Source organism: Lygodium microphyllum, chromosome 24, assembly GCF_053477565.2.
Source record: "Lygodium microphyllum isolate KBCC chromosome 24, Lygodium_microphyllum_v1.1.10, whole genome shotgun sequence".
In the NCBI taxonomy this organism is placed as follows: Eukaryota; Viridiplantae; Streptophyta; class Polypodiopsida; order Schizaeales; family Lygodiaceae; genus Lygodium; species Lygodium microphyllum.
The window spans coordinates 58,049,308-58,068,473 of NC_141158.1; positions in this window are offsets into that span (position 1 = coordinate 58,049,308).

Genomic DNA, 19,166 nt, shown 5'->3' on the forward strand with positions numbered 1-19,166 from the left:
TGTACCACGGCCTCTTGAAGAGGATCTGCCACGTCCCCTTCCTGAACTGGAGTAGAAAGCTTGGACTTGTTCACCACTTTTTTCATATGTCTCACTCTGCAGTATGTTGATCTCTTCAATGATCATAAGGGAGACCAACTCATCGAAATCTAGAAATGGCTTTCTGACATATACGGAAGTTACAAAAGACTTCCAAGCCTTTTCATTATTAAGTCCAGCTAAGGTAGACGACATCAAATCATCATCATCGGGCATTGCATCAATCGCTGCCAAGGCATCTGCAATGCTCCTTACCTTGCATACTCATTGATATACATCTTCCCTTTCTTCAATGTATTCAAATCTTGCTTGAGTTGAATCTTTCATGCCTTTGTATTTACGGAAAACATACTTTCAAGTATGGTCCAAGCTGCATATGAATTCTCTGCATTTCTAATATGTCCAAGCATATTATTGTCAATTACTGCAGATAGCCAATACATGACCTTTTTGTCTTTTGCATTCCATTCCTTCCGTGCCTTTGTCTCTTCTGCAATTGGAGGATCACTCACCTCCGGCTCCTTTTCTTTACCTGAAACAAACTCATAGCGGCCTTTTCCAATAAGGAAGTTCGTGACACGGAACTTCCATGAAGGGTAGTTGTTCTTATCAAGCTTCTCAACAATGGGGTTTCCACTGTTCTGTGCCATTATCACAAAACTAATACCAAACAACAAGCAAATCTTTTGCAACCCTCGATGTGTAGTGCACAGCAATACACCAGACAACCTTTTTCACTGTCTGCTCAACAATACATGCAATCTGCAACTAGTTTGTAGATAAACCTTGTGTTTATTCACTGGTAAAAACCTTTGAACTTACAGATCTAAAATATGTAACCTGTGCACCTATATACAGCAGACACAGTTGAAATTGTAGGATACCTCGAACTATTGTCCGCAACCTTGCGAGTCTAAAACGGGGCCTGAAATGACCTCGAATGGCCAAAATAGCCGCAGAAAAGCCCTAAAGGGCCTATCTAATGCAGAATACACAACGCTCCTCGCGCACACCAAATCTCATTGCAATTTGAGATTTTTGCTCTGCCCTGCTTCCGATGCCTCCACAGGCACTGTCCAAGAGAAGAAGTAGAGAATGGAAGAGCTTCTTACCCATTGCTTGCTCGCTTGAATCCTTGGCTTCTCTCATTTGCTTTAGCCTTCAAAACTAACCTCAATCATTGGTGCAGCTCTGATACCATGTCATGAATCGCGTGATGGGGGGACTTGCTCAAGATGCTGCGCCAAACACACACAAAATGCACAAGGAGAAGCTCACTCAAGAGACAAGAAGAGAGATGGAGGCCAAAACGTTTTCTTGCTAGTTTCTCCTTCTTCTTTCACACACTTTACAATGTACACAAAGTATAGATAAGATACAACATAAAGGAAAGTGGCCTACTAAGTCAAACAATGCATAACTGACTACACTAGTCGACTGGTGCTATAACTATGCCAGCTATAAATAGGTGTAACAACTTGAATATAATAAGTAATGAATCATTGGCCATGTGAGAGTCATAATGACCGTCAACGTGCTAAGTGTAGACGTGAGGACCCATCTAATTAGGCGGTCCATCATTAATGTCCACATGTGTTGAGCTTGTTATCTCAACATTGGCTGATTGGTCTATGGTTTTCTTGACATAGCCGTTCCAATCCACTTCATGCAACAAATGAGCTGCCATGCTCTCCAGCACGGGCACGCTAATCCTATGCAAGAGCCAATTGTATCTTAGGCTAGAGAAGAGGGTGTGGATCACCTTGGCTTGCAATTTGACCTCTGCATCGGTAATGTCCTAGATACTTATGCCATCATTCGTTAAGAAAATTTTCTTCTTCGTCCCTAGCATGGCATAGACATCTCTTTTATGCCTCTTCTCCACCTTCGGTTCCAACCCCAACACTTCTCCACTAAGGCCTTGTTGAGCAGGACCTGCACCTGCTTGATTCCTTCTTTGGTTGCCAAGGACACTGTCCCACTCTCTTTATCGAGGTCATACATCCTCAAGAATTCCACACACCTAGTGTTCTAAACGTTTTGATATACATGGCAAGGTTGTACTGATCCACGATCCTCTTGATAGCTTCCTCGTTGGTCATTACACCTTCGATGTTGTGGATATTCCTAAACCTGAGCTAGTTGTATGCCTAGTTTTCAAGGGAGAGGCCATACTTTGCTCTTTCCTCTTCTGTGAAGGGTAGGCGATGGGCTCAGTCTTGCTACGACATCTTCATCTCCTATCATAAGCCATAGTTTGCCATTATTGCAAATAGTTACTCACTGAAAGAAAAGACTTCATGCTTGGTAGATTAAATTGTTTTTAGTACACAATTAGACATTTTTCTCCAAGCAGTCTAAGTCTATTGCTTTCAAATTTTATTGTCAATTCCTCAGTCACAAGTTGCTTCGTCCTACCCTTGAGGTCCCTCATGTGTGATCTTCCTTTATGGTTTTTCTTATGTGTTTGGTTTGATTCTTGCTTCATCCTACCATTGAGGTCCCTCATGTGTGATCTTTCTTTATGGTTTTTCTTATGTGTTTGGTTTGATTCACCGTACCTCCCCCCTCTTTGAATTGAGAAGAATCCTTCCTAGGATTAAAGGGTTACAGGATGAAGTGTGTTCAGCACATAATCTTAGTGCTTTATCTTTGCATGAGCTAGGCATAGAAAATCAGATTATACTCGAAATTAGCATAGCCATCCATGTTGAAAGGGCAGATGCCTATGTGCGTAATGTAAGCGAGGATGTCAAGCAAGAAGTCATTGGAGTTCATTCAACTAGCGACATGCAACTCCTCCTTGATAAGGATGCAATCTAAATAAGGATGTCCCTTAATGTGTTCTTCTAGGGGTTGGTTACGAATGGAAGTCAACATTCTATAGGAAGTTGGAGAGACATAGGTTGGGTTATATTCAGATGCCTTGATTTAGTGTCGTTGTTCAGTGTTGGTCATTATTTGGAATCCCTCTAGCTCCCATTGTAGGCATAAAGCATATCATTTCTAGAAGAAGGAGGAGTCATGGTCGGTAAGCTATTTCAACTTCTTGATTTCTTGGTTTGTGGCCATGATTGTATTCTTGCTATTACGATGAAATGAGATGCTACTTGATTGCTTGCTCGTGGGATATCTCAGTTGCAATTAACTCTTGAGTTTCTTGAGAAGCCTTAACAAATACAAATTCAGACTCCTCCCAAGAGCAAGGGAGTGTCTCTGTTGCTATAGGTTCTTTTAATAGGCCTAAGTCTAGTCAATCGTAGTTTTTAGCCAAGGTCATGAAAGTAGAATCCAAGCATCAAAGACAAGCAACCAAGTCGTTCCCCGCATATTTAGCTAAGTCCATGGCCAAGGTTAGAGTTTATTATTGCTCATAAGAGGGTCAAAGGCCGGTGGGTGGTTGAGGCAAGACAGGACTAGAGAGTTCAACAGCTAATAGTCGTAGCTTGGTTTGTTATTTAGGTTGGAGCTTGGCCTCACGTTCGATGGGTTTAGTGGTAGTTGTGGTTGTCATGCTAGTAGATGCATTTGAGATTTGAGGGGTATCATCAGCACTAGAACTAAGCATTTTGTTAGTAGCAAGCTACAATTTTGGGCAATAGATTGGTTTAGACCCCTTGCTGAGCTAGGCTTTGGAGGTTCTATGGACTTAGTGGCTTGATTCTCTTGAATTGTGAGTGTATCTGGCATGATGTTTCATGTGGTCAAGCTTGAGGGTGGTGTTAGTGTAGGGCCTTTGGTTGCTTTGGTTTTAGGTAGCCAAATCCAGGTGCTACCCACGTAGTAGCCTTGTGCTTCCAATAAGGCCTTAGGGACCCATTGCTGCTTGACTGTATGTCGGTGTTTATAGTGTTGTCTTGGCATCCTAGGTTTTGAGTATGGATCATTAACCTTGCGAGGCCATGGGTTGCTATTTCTAGGTGACACTCCTTGTTTAGGTACCCATTTGAAATGGGGTTTGTGGGGTTCAGCATTGGTTCCAGTGGGTTGTTGGCGTTAGGGCTTGGTAAATTGTGATGAACCACAATCCCCCTCCTTAGTCTTGATAGTGGGTTCCTCTACCACTGGCTTTGCAGTCTTGGAAATAGTGGCGCCACCCTTGCTAAAAGTTGTAACAATGCAAACGTTGCCCATGACTGCCCACAGCTAGGTAGATATGTTACGACTCATAATTGGCATTGCAACGAGCTTGCTTTTTTTGAAAGTTTGTCCTAACAGTGATTATGTGCTTGCATTCTTAGTGCTGGGCAACACATAGAAGATTATTGGCACACTTTCAGACTCAACATAGACTGCAACCTTGCACTTTCCTAAAAATGTGTAGGTTTGGCCTCCATAAGGGGTGAGATTAGCATTAATGGGCTGCAACTGCGGTTTGCCAATTTGGTTCCAATGGTCATGAGTCAAGATATTAAAATTTGCTCCTTCATCGATCAATGCGTTGATGGTTCATGTGTGTTTAGCAATGACTGTCATGCATAGGTAAGCTAGTGGTACTTCTTTCTCATCCTCACCATCCACCTTAGTGATAGTGGCCACTCATGTGTGGACAGGGGGTGCTAGCATTGGGGGCTCATGCAATGGGTGTGTGGGAGGGAAATACTTCTTTATGCCATTGCCATTGAAGAATCCTATGCCCTCACCCTCTAGGGTTTCTAGTTCTACGTTGCCAGTTTGACTGATGCTTCAAACCTTAAAAGGTCCTAGTCCCCGAAATTCAACTTTTTCTTATGTCCTTTGACTGAGTATAGCAATACTAAGTCATTGTGTTTGAAGCTGCACTACTTGACATGCTTGTCAGACTAGGTTTTGTGTCTTGCCTTCTTGCATATGAGCGCATGGGTGGCTAGAAGCTTGGTTTCCATTAAGCATTCGATTTAATCAAGCATGCCGTCCATGCCCCTTCCCATCCCATCTTTCTTGAAGGGCTATCCTGAGGCTTGGTACAAAGAATTCCAAGGGAAGGATTTCCTTTGTACCATATGCCATCTAAAGGGGTATTGTAAGCTGTGCAGTAGGCCCACAAGGCCACCATCAGCTTGTTATCCCAATCACTGCGTGAAGTAGAGACGGCCTTGGTCAAGACATTTACTAGGATTTTATTTGTTGATTCGGCTTGATCGTTTGCCTATGGGTAATAAGGCAAGGATTTTTTATGGATGATTAGGAAGGAGGATAAGAGGTGAGCTATCACTTCGTTGATGAAGTGTGTGCCTTGGTCGCTAACTAATTTGATGGGGCAGCCAAATCGTGAGATCACTTGCTCCCATAGGAACTTAGCTATGGTACGAGTGTCATTCTTTCTTGTAGCTCACGCTTTTGCCCATTTTGTCAGATAATCAATATAGTCATAATGATGTATTTGGCTTGTGAATACTATGGTGCAGGACTAATGGGTCCACTGAAGTCAATCCCCGATTTTTTGAAGGGTTTTCGTTCAATAATTGGGATTAGCTCCATGTGATCCTTATGAATCAAAACTCTAGTCCTTTGGCACTCATCATAGTGCTTTACAAATTGTGCCACATCTTAGAAGAGGGTGGGCCACCACAGTTGGGACTGAAATACCTTGCAGGCTGTGATGTCTCTACTGAAATGTCTCCCTGTAATTTTTTCGTGTGCCTCTATCAACATGTCATGCATCTCGTGCTCACACACGTATTTTCACAAATACCCATCTTGCCCCACTCTGTAAAGTTGGCCAGTTATTAATTGATAGGGTTGGATTTTCACGATGAGCTGTCTGAGTTGGGATTTTTCTATCAGTTGTTCCGGAAGTCCATGTTCAAGCACCTAAACTATGTAATCTGCCCAATATGGCATCATGTCAGCTCTAAAAAAATCATTTTCATTGGATAAGCAGAATAGATGTGTATTTGGCAGTTCATCCACAATGCCTTGTCCAGCCGCTTCTCCCGTAGGGATGTGAGACAAATAGTCAGCCATGTAATGCTATTTCCCTTTACACACCATCACAGAGAAATCAAACTCTAAAATCAGAAGAAGACATCTAGTAATGAATCCTATAGTGCATGGTTTGTTAACTAGATATAACAAGGCTTGATAGTCAACAAAGAAAGTAAAAGGCGTAGCAGCTAGAAGATAATTCCAAAATTACTTTACGACAAACACCATGGCCAATACCTCTCTCTCCGTTGTCAAGTAATTCATTTAAGTCTCATTGAGTTGTCTACTGGCAAAACTCACAGGATAGTCTAGGTTGTGTTCACCGGGTTGGCACAACATAGCTCCTACAGTGAATTTCGAAGCGTTGAGTGCATGTGAAATGTGAGTGTCCAATCTGGGGCTCATAATATCGGTGATGTGGTTAGAGCCTTTTTTAGTTCTTCATACGTGTGTTGGCATTGCTTGGTCCATTCAAATATAATCAATAGCTTGTATAGAGGTCTAGCAATCAATGCATAGTTTAACACAAACTGTCCCATAATACCCTGTATGTCCTAAAAAGCATTGAACACCATTGTAATCAGTTGGGGGTGAAAGATCAACAACGACCTTGATCTTTGAGGAATTTGTGGCAATGCCATTCTTTGACACCATGTGTCCTAGGATACATCCATGCTTTACCTAGAACTGGCACTTCAAGGGGCTCAATGAGAGGCGCTATAGCTGACATTGTTCAAAGTCCACTAGGATCCTGTCTAAGTGTCCTTGCCAAGTAGAGTGAACACACAAGTCATCCACAAAGATCTCTAACTCTTCCTTAGCATATATTTGAATATTGTACACATTAGTCGTTGAAAAGTGGCTGGTGCATTAGTCAATCCAAAAGGCATGACTATATAGGCAAAGACTCCCCATTCAATGGCGAATGCAGTCTTATGCCTATCGTTAGGATGCACTTATGATTGTATCCAGAGAAAGCATCCAAAAAACTGTAGGCCTCTTTGCCAGCTACTCTCTCAAGCATATGCTTGGTGTACAACAGTGGGTAATTATCTCTCTTTGTAGCTGCATTTACCTTTTTGTAATTGATACACACTCTAATCTTTCCATTCTTCTCTAATAGGATAACTATGGGAGAAACCTAGTTTGTGTGTTCAATTTCTAGATGAATCCAACTCTCATTAGCATGTTGATTTCTTCCTTGACAACATGGGCGTGCTTTGGATTCATGGGATATGGTCACTATTTGACCGGTGTTGCATCAGGTGTCATGGATATGTTGTGAGTCACCATACTTGGGTCTACCCCTTTGAGCTCTTCTAGGGACCAAGCAAATATGTCTACATACTCTCGCAAGAGAGTAATGAGACTTTCTTCATCTTGCTCAGCCAAGTCATCGGCTATAAAGACAAGTCGTAGGGTCTCCCCCTTCCTGGCTAAATTGACCTCCTTGACCTTGGCGGGTTCACTGATTGGTTCGCTTACTTGCCCTTGTCCTTTGGCTCCTAGCAAGATCACCACCCTATCTCCCTTTTTGAACTTCGTGAATCATTTGGTAGGTCTTGTGGGTTTCACTATTCTTCTGTCCGCATTACTTTGCTCAGCATTTGTCGTTCCTCCCTTAATCGTCAGCGTCGTAGGGATGGGTAGGTCCCCCTTAGTGTATCTAGCCATGGGAGGCCGAGGTATTTCATGAACACTATCTGAGTTGTCTTTTGATTCGGAATCAAACTCTCCGTCTTTGCTAGAAGAGGGGCTCTCTCTTGGTGCTTGTAGCTTAGAAGGTGAGTCCGTTCGCAGCAATGGTGCATCACTTGTCTGGGCTAGGCTTTCCTGTTTGTAGTCGATTGCACCTGCGTGCTCCAACCAATTTCAATCACAGTACTTGCATCTGACTCCTTTATATACTCTAAGTGCACTCTACTTGCGTGGTCTGGGGTCTACTCGTATTTGTTCGATTATACACCCCCTAGTGTCGTACTCTAGAGTATCAATTTCCCTTTTGCTCTCGTCTCACTGAAGGAGCAACAATCCTCATATTCATTGTCAGAACTTTGTCCAGCTGCTCATCATTTTCCAGGGTCTAACATATGTCTTCTTGCTGGTTGAGGATTAGAGCCCAATTATATCTCAACCATGTATCTTGGACCATCGCCATTCAGGCACCATCGCCATTCAGGCTCATCTAAGAGTTCTTGGAGTGGCTTAAGATTTGTTGTTGGTTGCTTGTTGGTCAAGTAACTTACAATCTCTAGGAGCTCTCATCTATTGTTTGGGACTCAAAATGCAATATGAGTGGGTCTTCCATGTAGGCTTCCAGTCATCATGCAAGTTGGCACTAAAGGTGTGCCCTTGAGCTGACTAGTTGTCTTGATGGTGTGTTTGTACTCCTCAATGTCTGAGAATGGTAGATCAATGGTAGCAAGGACATGCATCCAGTGTCGCTCATCCTCAAGGCACGGGATATACTTGGTAAGGGCCCCTTTAGGATCCCCATAGTCTGTTGTCCATTGCCCTTCAGCATGGTGGAGATGGCATCTAGGTTGATTGGCATAGTACTAAAGGTGTGTCCTTGGCTTACCAGTTGCCTTGATGGTGTGTTTGTACTCCTCAGAGTCTGAGAATGGTAGATCGATGGTAGTAAGAACATGCATCCAGTCTCACTCTTCCTCAAGGCATGGGATATACTTGGTAAGGGCCCCATAGGATCCCCATAGTCTACTGTACGTCGCCCTTCAACATGGTGGAGATGGCATCTAGGTTGACTGGCAAAGTCTTCATGCATACTGGAACTAAAGGTGTGTCGTTGAGCTTACCAATTGTCTTGATGGCATGTTGTACTCCTCAGTGTCTGAGAATGGTAGATCGATGGTAGCAAGAACATGCATCCAATCTCGCTCATCCTTAGGGCATGAGATATACTTGGTAAGGGCCCCATAGGATCCCCATAGTCTATTGTATGTCACCCTTCAACATGGTGGAGATGGCATCTAGGTCAACTGGTGTGGTCTTCCAAGTGTCCATCTCTATTCTTACAGTCTCTCCTCGATTCCCTAAGAAGATGAGACCATTGCTCTAGTCTTCTACGACTCTCGCATTGCACATCGAGGGTTGGCCTAGTAGGATGTCCTAGTCCACTCCCTTGATGACTATGAAGTCAACCAAGAATTGGATTCCTACAATCTTCACTGGCCAAATTTTTAACACTCTGAATGATTTCACCTTTATTTTTTTAGTCAATGTGATGTTGAACCTAGCAGTCTCCACTAGTGGGTTACCCTAGGTCTGGAGTACTGCATGGCTTAGCACACTCTCTCATGTCCCTGTGTCTACAATCCCCTTTCTTGTGGTGTCTACAATTTCCATGCTTCCCAAAAAGCATTGATGTGCAATGATTTAGGCATGGAATGCAATGTTAGACTCGGTATTTGAGTTTCTGCATCATGCTCAAGCAAGTCTGTGGTAATTGGCTTGTTTGGTTCTTCAATCCACTATTTCAACTCTAGCCATGGCATTGGATGCTACCTAAGCAGGTCGCCCAAGATTAGAGTTAGAGGGGTGGTCACCAATGTATTGAGGAGGTTGTTAGTCGCTTGCCTCTCTTCTAAGTCTGTGGTTCTTGGCCAATAGCCTTGACTGTGTTGTTAGCACGAAGCATTTAGCCTTTGTCTAGGTGGCTTTGCTTGTGGTGTTATCACGTCCCTTGTTTTTGGTCGTGGTAGAGAGATTGGTGCACTCATGCTTAAGAGATCATCGATCTCGTCTTCTAGTATGGGCTTAGCATCTTTTAGGTACTCCTGGTCCTCCTTCACCAATCTTTCACCTTCTTGATGGCTTTGAGTTGGTGCTTTGGGTTGGGATACTCCCCGCCCTTAGCTCTTCCCCTTTCAGTCGTCCGTGGAGCCAACGTTTCTTCCTCTGCATCAATGACCTTCCATCCCCCAGGTAGTGTTTTGGTACTTCCGATCTTGAGGGTGACCTTAGCATGTGGTCTTTCCTTCCTTAGTCTCTAACTCTTCTTTCCAACTGAGGTTGTGTCAAGGTTGCTAGGTTATGGCAACGATATGCCAGTCTGCTTTGTCTACACGTGGGTCATGACATGCAACAGGATAGGAGTGGCCTCCCTATCAAGTGTCTTGATGCTAAACAACCCCAACGAAATCAATGGTTAATTTCCTAAACTAGACGATGGTCTCTACCTAGGGCAATCAACAAAGAGATGAGTGATTCCACACTCAGCACATCTCAAGTCAACCTTATCTCTATTTGCTTGCTCCCTCTCGAGGTAGCGAGAAGAAATGTGTCATGGGTGACCGCAACTCCAACACACAATTGGCTCTTGGGATTGTGCTCCTAGGCCTTTATCTCCCCCCCTCCCTAATGCCATCACATGTCTTGGTTGGTAGTCCATAAGGACTGCATTGCCTTCCTCATCATACGACACGTATGGGTTTACATAAGGCTCATCGCCGCTAGGCTCGTCCACATAGTAGACTGGAGTATCACTTAGTGGGTGGGTCACATAGGGTCCAAGTGGTCTAAGGATACCTATAGGATTTATATCTACCTAGGGATAGGCAGCCTAGCATAATTAGGTGCTGGGAGAGCCAATGGGACTCCCCTTCCAAAGAAGTTTGGTGGCGTGTTCGCAAGGTAGGGTTGATCGTAAGGGTGCGAGTATGGGAGTCTCCTATGTAATAGACAATGCATGGTGTCGCGGTCAGACCTACCACAATTAGCACAATGTCATGACCTAGGGCCCTGACACTCAGGTGGCAAGTGTTTTCCACCACAATGCACACATTGGACATGTGGGCCCATTGGTCGTCTCATCATCTCCTGTAATTTTGTTATGTCCATCCTAATTTCTGCTAGCTCTTGTCCCAAGTCAGTGCCCTTCCCTTTGTCCTGCATGCTTGGGCCTACTCTCTCACTCAGTGTTGAGGCCCTCTCGGAACCCTTGGTACTGGACTGTTCTCAATTCAAGCTATTGAAAAATGAGGCAATGGAAGCAATGGAAGGCATGAAAAAATGAATAATTTTATTTAAAGAGAGAGTTAGAATATACATAGACCAAAGAGCAACATCATCGATGATTCCATGATTCTCTCCTCTAATTTCTCCATGATTCTCTCCTAGATTCTAGCCTACACACACATGGGTATACTGTCTTACATCATAGATTAGCTCACTCACACTCTTAAGCACACATCTCGTCCTATGTTCACCGTGTGAACTGATGCTATCCCCCTTTACATTTAGTCTTCTTGAGTTTGATTTACCAACACCCCATCTCAAACTCAAAATGTGCAATAGTTTAGGCATGAAGTGACTTGGTCATCCATGACCAACTTAGGGATGTGGTGATATTTGCCACAAGCCAGCCACAAGCCAGGCCACAAAGAGAGGGATTATGATTCGAGGAAGAAAGCACAAAGATCCTATCTCATGAGCATCACCGACAAAGAAGAGCATGATGAAGAAGAAGACCAAGAGCATCAAGAGGAAGAACATCAAAATCTTAGCATGGAAGTGAAGAAGAAGGGGGCCTCTAAAACTCCTTCAACTTTGTTTGATGACTGTTTATTTTGAGTAAAGATGTGACCCCGACACATTAACATCTACTTAATATTGTATACCAATCCCAAAGGTAAAGTCATTATAAGTCATGGCTAAACCTCTGACCCAAGTTTCCTACACCTTCCACACCATTGCATTGTACTTTTATTTCCCTTTGCCAGAAAATCCCCTGTGGTAAAGTACTTCCTCTCTTGTAGATGATCTTGTAGCAGCAGATGGAGATTCTTGCTTGAATTTATTTTTCTTCTCCTCCTCAAGCAAAGAAGCTTCTATTCCCACTAGTCATGGATTTGGCATATTGGTGAGGGTTGTTACAACATTGTCATATTCAGGACTAGGAAGGGATTTAAACAATATACCAATGGAGATATCTTCATCAATGCATAAAGCAATACCGGCAAATTGAGTTAGGAGACTTTTCATGTAATTCAAATGAGAAGAAATTGAGGTTTGAGGCTTCATTTCAAGATGGAAAAACTCAACTAGAAGTCCAAACTTGGAACTCTTTGACTTGGATCCAAAGAGAGTATTCAGAACATCCCAGGTGTCCTTGGCATTGTTGCATTCATCCACATGATGGATGTAGATATCATCCAACTCTAGCTTGATTTGTGCTTTGTCATCACAAACTTCCCATGCAGTGGCTTGAGTAGGATCTTGAGGCTTCTTCTCCTTTCCATTTGGAATATTCCATGAACTTTTCTTCATGAGGACCAACTTGATCCTAGTTTGCCATGAATGAAATGAAGCTTAAGTCATTATCCTTCAAAGGCATCTTGACAAAAGAAGAAGAAGTAATTAAATACTTTTCAAATACTTTTGAGAGAACTTGAAGCTTAAGTCATTATCCTTCAAAGGCATCTTGACAAAAGAAGAAGAATTAATTAAATACTTTTCAAATACAATGATGACTGAAGAGAGAGTCCTCTACTAAACCACACTAGTAGGGAGTGTGGAGGAAGTCAGTCATCTCTGCAACTCTGGAACCTATGGCTGTGGTCTTCAAGGGGTTTTGTCCTGCTAAAGCACCTATGGGTCGGGTTGCTAAAGTATTTGTGGGTTGGGTTACACTTGTAATCTGCAGCAGCCTTCTCTCATGCAGACTGAAAGAAGAGGAGGCACTCATGATCAGTATTGCTGAAGCACAACAGCGAGGGAGTGTAGTTGAAGTTGGTGGTGTCAAAAAAGGATCATACACAGTCAAGGCAGAAGCTTTGAGTAAGTTGAGTGCATGCCAGGAGCTTGTCACAGATCTTGCAAAGGTTGAGTGGTTGATGTGTGCATTACTGATCAAAAGCTTCAAGTTTGTGACATATGTGGTGCATTTTTGAGCATATATGATAGCGACTGACAACTAGCAGATCATTTTGGAGGAAAGCTTCGCTTGTGCTACATGCAGATTCGTGAGAAGTTGAAAGATCTCTAGGAAGAAAGTGAGAGGTCTCGAAAGGTAGAGCATGGTGATGATGATGAGACATCACAAAGCGGATGCAATGATCGCAGTGCAAGTATGGATAAAGAGAAGACGATGAATATGGCTGGAAATGTAGGGCGTGAAGAAGCGCCTCCAACTTTGTATTCCTTATGCTTGGAGCTCTGATACCATATTGAAAAATGAATCAATGGAAGGCACACAAAAATGAATAATTTTATTCAAAGAGAGAGTCAGAATATATATAGACCAGAGAGCAACATCATCGATGACTCCACGATTCTCTCCTCTAATTTCTCCATGATTCTCTCCTAGATTCTAGCGTAAACACACATGGGCATACTGCCTTACATCATAGATTAGGTCACTCACACTCTTAAGCACACATCTAGTCCTATGTTCATTGTGTGAATTGATGTTATCCCCCTTTACATTTAGTCTTCTTGAGTTTGATTTACCAACACAAGACTCTAGAGCTTATTTCCTTGAGCTGGTCATCCACCCTAATAGCTTCCTCAAAGACCCTTGCCAGTGCGTCTCGCTGTAGGCTCAAGTTGTCAGCAAAGGCTTTGTAGAGCTCTTCACTTTGTATACCCCTAATGAATACCGTGAATACCACTCTTTCGGTTGTCTCTTGCCCACTGGGATTCTCTTGAAGAGGCTTCTCACATGGATTACATAATCTCAAATGTCCTCTTTCTCCCTCTGCTTAATGTTCATGAGTCGCATCAGCAAGTTATCAGAGTACCCAGGTTCGAAAAATCTCTTAATAAAGATATTTTTCAAGCCATTTAAATTGGCAAGCTCTGCAGTATCTAAACTTGTGTACCACATCTCGACCCTTCTCACCTAAGCAGTATAGTCCAAAGACTTGGGAGCGTTGAGTAGGATCAATGAGGCCGTTGGCCTCACAGACCTACTCACATTGCTCCACAAAGCTGTATGGGTCGTCAATTGCCAGCTACTTTGCTACCACGAGGATTTTTTATTGGCTCTTAGAGCCTTGGTTAACTCCCAACCGTGTTAGCAGTGTTGCCAATGCTGCAATGCTTTGTTCTGCGGCATGTTATCTAGCAACCACTTTGTCAAGTGCTCACTCAGCGTGAGGTCTCCTTCTAGTGCTCTCTCACCCTCTAACTGATTTTTTCCTGCTAGGGCTAGCACTCTCTGGATCTCTTACATTTCTAAGCTGTAGTATAAGTTCCTAGTTTTCTAATCCTGGTTGTACGTGGCTAGGCCTTGCGTATGATGTCCTCTATAGGTCTACCGCGATACTCTAGCCAGGTTTGAGCATCGTATTTGTTCACTAACTACTAGACAGCCTCAGGAAAGTCTTCTAGGTCAAGCTCCTCGTTGCTTGAGCTACCCTCTTCCATGTCCTAAGCTTCCTGTTTTGCCAAGTTGTCAATCAAGTTGATAAGGCCGTGTAGATCTAGTTCCATGGTATTGCCTATCCTTGTTGCGTTGAGATTTTCAGCCATGTTCTCCACTTGGTCCTACTTTTGGGGATTCGATCTCCCTTCTATATCTTTGGGTCTTCTCTTATTGGTGGGTTCCTTATAATTCTTAAGTTCAGGTGTGTTTCCTATTAAGTACAACCAATCCTCAACTTACCCTAACTCTGTGCATGTGTGTGCTCTTTTTTGTGCAATGTGCGAAATTAGGCTTTTAGCTAGGTTTAGCTTAATAGGCTTGTATGCTTAGTTTTTGGCCATCCTCGTTGGTTTATAGGGTTCTTTTCTATTCCCTCTGCTCATTCATGATTTGTTAGTGCTTTAAGATTCCAATCAATGTTGTTGCTAGGCTGGATTTCTAGATGGTTGACTAGTGTCACCTCTATGTCCGTGATCCCTTTGTTCCCTATGCCAGAAAGGCTTCTCGAGCATCAGTATTATCTTTGGATGTTCAGACAACTGGTGCCTAGGTGGTCTGGTCCAATTTTTTAAAAAAATCTAGGAAAGTCAGGCCCAACAAGTCTGAATTGTAGGGCCCGAGTGATTGATTTGAACGGGCCAAGTACAAGTTGGGCCGAGTACAAGTTGACCCGTTGGGCTGAGTGATTGTTTTGGACGGCAGGCTGAGCAGTGAGTGTCTGAGTTAAGAGATCCGAGGGCCGAATTTTTGAGAGTTTGAGTCAATTTGGCTGAATGGCTGAATGAGAGTGGGCCGAGGGTCAATTCAGGGACTTGACAGAGAATCGCCGTAATTCGAATGGGCCGAACGTGACACGTTTTGTTTCCAAGTCAACGGCAAAATTGTCATCCTAAGTGATCATGACCTCCACACTAGCTGAGCACCTCTAGATCCTACCTATGCATGAAGAGGAAGCTGTGAGTATACCTGTAGTGGGCAACAAACTCATCGACGATGCGATTGAAGTAGATCCACACAATGGAGCTCACACACACACACACTCTCTCTCTCTCTCAAATAACCAAGGTTTCAAATGAGCTCCCTCTTGGTCTCCTAGCTATTAAACCCCTATTTCACAAGGTTCTTGCCATCCTTTCCCCTTTTCTTGTTGAGCTCAACCCCTTCAATAGTCCTTCTTTCCATTTTTTCACAGATCTGTACCTTGGTTGGCATGTTTCACAGTAGCAAACCCTACACTTTTTGAACCGATTTCCTAACCTTAATCTAATCTAATTGCAACAAGAATCAAAAGTAAAGCACTGAATAGATTTCTCCTACTCAACTAACCATCCAAAATAAAAAATACTTCTTGTAGCATGGATTAATTACCCAAAATCTCTTATCTATCTCAAGCTCTAGTTTGGGGATGAAACCCTTACTTCGATGCTCGATTTGAAGTGTGCAAGTGCTCAAGCTTGAACTGGCAATGGAACCAAAATGTAGAGGCGAGCACAAGCTCAAGCACAACTGCTAAGACCCACAGACTGCTTATTGTTCAAGCATTTCAAGTGAGCACTAATGGCTACCTCTCACATAGTCGACCTGCCATACCTCTCTACGAGTGTAATGAGCTTACCTTGATGCTAGTTGTATATTTCCTAGCCCTAATGCCTCAGACATAAACTTGTAAACTCCTCAGTTATCCTTGTACTACAGCCTTTGTACATTTTGTGAGGCCCCTGCTACAGCCTCTGGTTGTCCATCATGTTTGTGGTATCCACACTTAGCCTTTTCTGGGACAACCTCTGGTGTTTTGCCATGTTTATGGTGTGCCCACACTTTGCATGTGTTGCTTTCACTAAAGCCTCTACACATTTTGTACTTTTGGTTGTGATTTTGAGAAGGGGTGTTGAGATATTTGCAATCACACCTACTTCAGTCCCTTTGTGAGGAGCAGTGAGCTCAAGACTAGAATCCCGAGAAAGTACCACCACTCAAATCCTATAAAGCATTGTACTTGCACTCTTTTTCTAATGCAATGATAGTACTCTTTTCTTTCTAGTAAAGTGTCATGTCACTATCAATACACAAGATTGTGTTTATGAGTCCAAGTCTCAATCTTGGAACCTAATTCACTTGTGTAACAATTTGTCCTAGTCAGGGTCAATGTCTTCATGAGTTTATTTTTCCTCTTTCAACCTCCATAGCTTCCACATCTGCCATGCTCTAGATCCCGCGTATTTCACAACTCCCTCCCCCAAGCACTCACAATCAAGCAAGAGAAGAGAAAAAGAGAAGAAGAAGAGTCCACTTTGCCACACACCAAAGAATGAGCTCTCATTCACTTTTTGAACTTTATATATAAAACCCTCTTTCTCTTGGGCGGTCATCCCCTTTTTACATGGCCAGCAATAGCCTAGGCCCTTTTTCCCATTATTCTCCTATCTTCCTAGCTTCCTTCCTACATCCTTTCTACCTTTACAATGTGCAGGAGTCAGAGCCCACACTCTTAAAATAAATCATGGTGCGGCTTGCGCTCTTTTACAAAAGTATTGACTTGGGCTTTTTCTTGTGTGCCTCTCCTTGATTTAGGACTTTTTCACACTTCTTGTGTTTTCTAAATTTTCTTGGCGTGCCGTCGTCCTCCATTCTGCTTTTGCCTTGGCCTTGTCTTTTGCTTTAGATTTTTTGGATTTTCCACCTTGTTCGTTTGAGGGTCAACACATGGCTAGAGCCTTAGAGCCAGTGTGGGGCCAATTTTTTGGTCTTGACGCATGGTGCATTTGCTGGGAGTTGCTAGATAAGTGATAGTTTCCAAACCTTGACTGATCTAACAATTTATAGCCTTGACCATTAGTGGTGTCCTAAAATATTTATAAAATGGGGTTTGCCCAAGGATTAAAACACTTATCTTTCCCTATACAAAACCTATTGATAGATCTAATTAATTATGTAAAGCATAAATCCTCTATGAGGGATAATTCATGTGATTTGGAAGTAACCATTTAGTGGTTATTCCATCCTCTAGTACGATGGCATAAGCCGAGGTTCACCTCTATCTAAGAAACACTGTGCACAACCATCCATCAATGTAGAGGCTATGCAACAAGTATGTTGGAACTTGTGGCAGTTATGGCATCAACTAACAATCGTGATAAAGCCATAACACCATGGAAAAAAAGTGATACACAATGGAATTTAGTTATGGATAAAATGTCCCATGTGGTGGGTTACCATGCTTAAATATTAGGCCTCACTAGAACATTGGAAGCCTTAGTTGTTAAGGGGAAACCATTGCTCAAAAGGCACAACCCCCAAGCTAAGTACTATTGATATATTTACTTTGGGTAAAAGGAAAAGGCTCCTACATAAATCTATTATGGAATTACCTATGGACGGCCAAGGGATGGAAGAGCCTCTAAGAGAAATGATCAAAATGATATGTTGAAAGTTATAGGACTCCCTAAACCACTCTAGGAGTTGGTAGAAAGGGATGTGAATGGAAATGTTAACCTTCCTACACAAGTAAGGGTGGAAATAGAAGAGATTAGTGTCAAGATTGTGGGAGAGAAGGAAGGAGTCTCGCTTGAAGCTTTCTTGCTTGCACAATGGGGGAAGACACACAAGGGTGGAGGCTGAAAACAGTTTTCCTCTTCTTAGTTGTGTAAGCCAAAAAGAACTCTAGTACAAAGAAATAGAAGAACCCTATGTATGGGTCTCAAAACCAAACTCAACTAACTAAGGTGGCATACTAACTGAGCCACGAACTAGAGTAGATAAGGATAGCTATCATGTAGCTATTATTCATGGGCGGTGTACCAACTGTGTCTGCAACTGACAAGTCGGTGACATAAATACACAACGGTCACCCTGGCGTATCACGAGTGGAGCTCGATATCTCAACACTCCCCCTCGAGCTCAATCCCAATTCCTGCACACCAAGTAGGTCTCTGAACTTGCGCAGCTTCTCTGCGCCCAATGCCTTCGTGAATATGTCAGCTACCTGATCCTCTGTGCTGACATAAACTAGATCAATAAGACCTAGTAAAACCCTCTCTCGCACATAGTGATAATGCACCTCAATGTGCTTTGTTCTAGCATGATAGACTGGGTTATTTGCCAAGTGTATACTACTCATGTTGTCACAATAAATGACAATTGGTCCATCTGTGGACTGATGCATATCATAAAGTAGCTTATGCAACCAAGCCACCTCACATGCAGCCATTGCAGCACCCCTGTACTCAGCCTCTGTGCTCGACAAGGCAACTGTAGGCTGTTCCTTGCTGCTCCAAGTGACTGCAGCACTCCCAAAAGAGAACACATATCCACTGGTAGATCATCTATCAGAAATACTACCAGCCCAATCAGCATCAGTGTATCCATGCAACTGTATATGAACCCCAGTCTCATAAAATAGTCCATACTGCAATGTGGACTTCACATACCTGAGTATGCGTCTAGCCGCATCCAAATGTGGTTTCCTTGGAGCCTGCATAAACTGACTTACCAATCCAACAGCATAGCTCAAATCTGGCCTGGTAATAGTCATATAAATCAAACTTCCTACTATGCGTCTGTACATAGTAGGGTCTTCTAGAAGCTCACCTGCATCTGTGCTCAGCTTCACATTCTACTCCAAAGGAACTGAAATAGGCTTACAGCCTATCATCCCATATTTGGATAGCATGTCCAATCCATACTGCCTCTGCAAGAGCTGTATCCCACTTGGTGATCTAATCACCTCAATGCCCAAGAAATAACGCAGCTCTCCCAAATCCTTCATCTCAAACTTCTGCTTCAATAGCATTTTCACATGAAGGATATCTTCATCACTGTCACCTGTCATAATCAA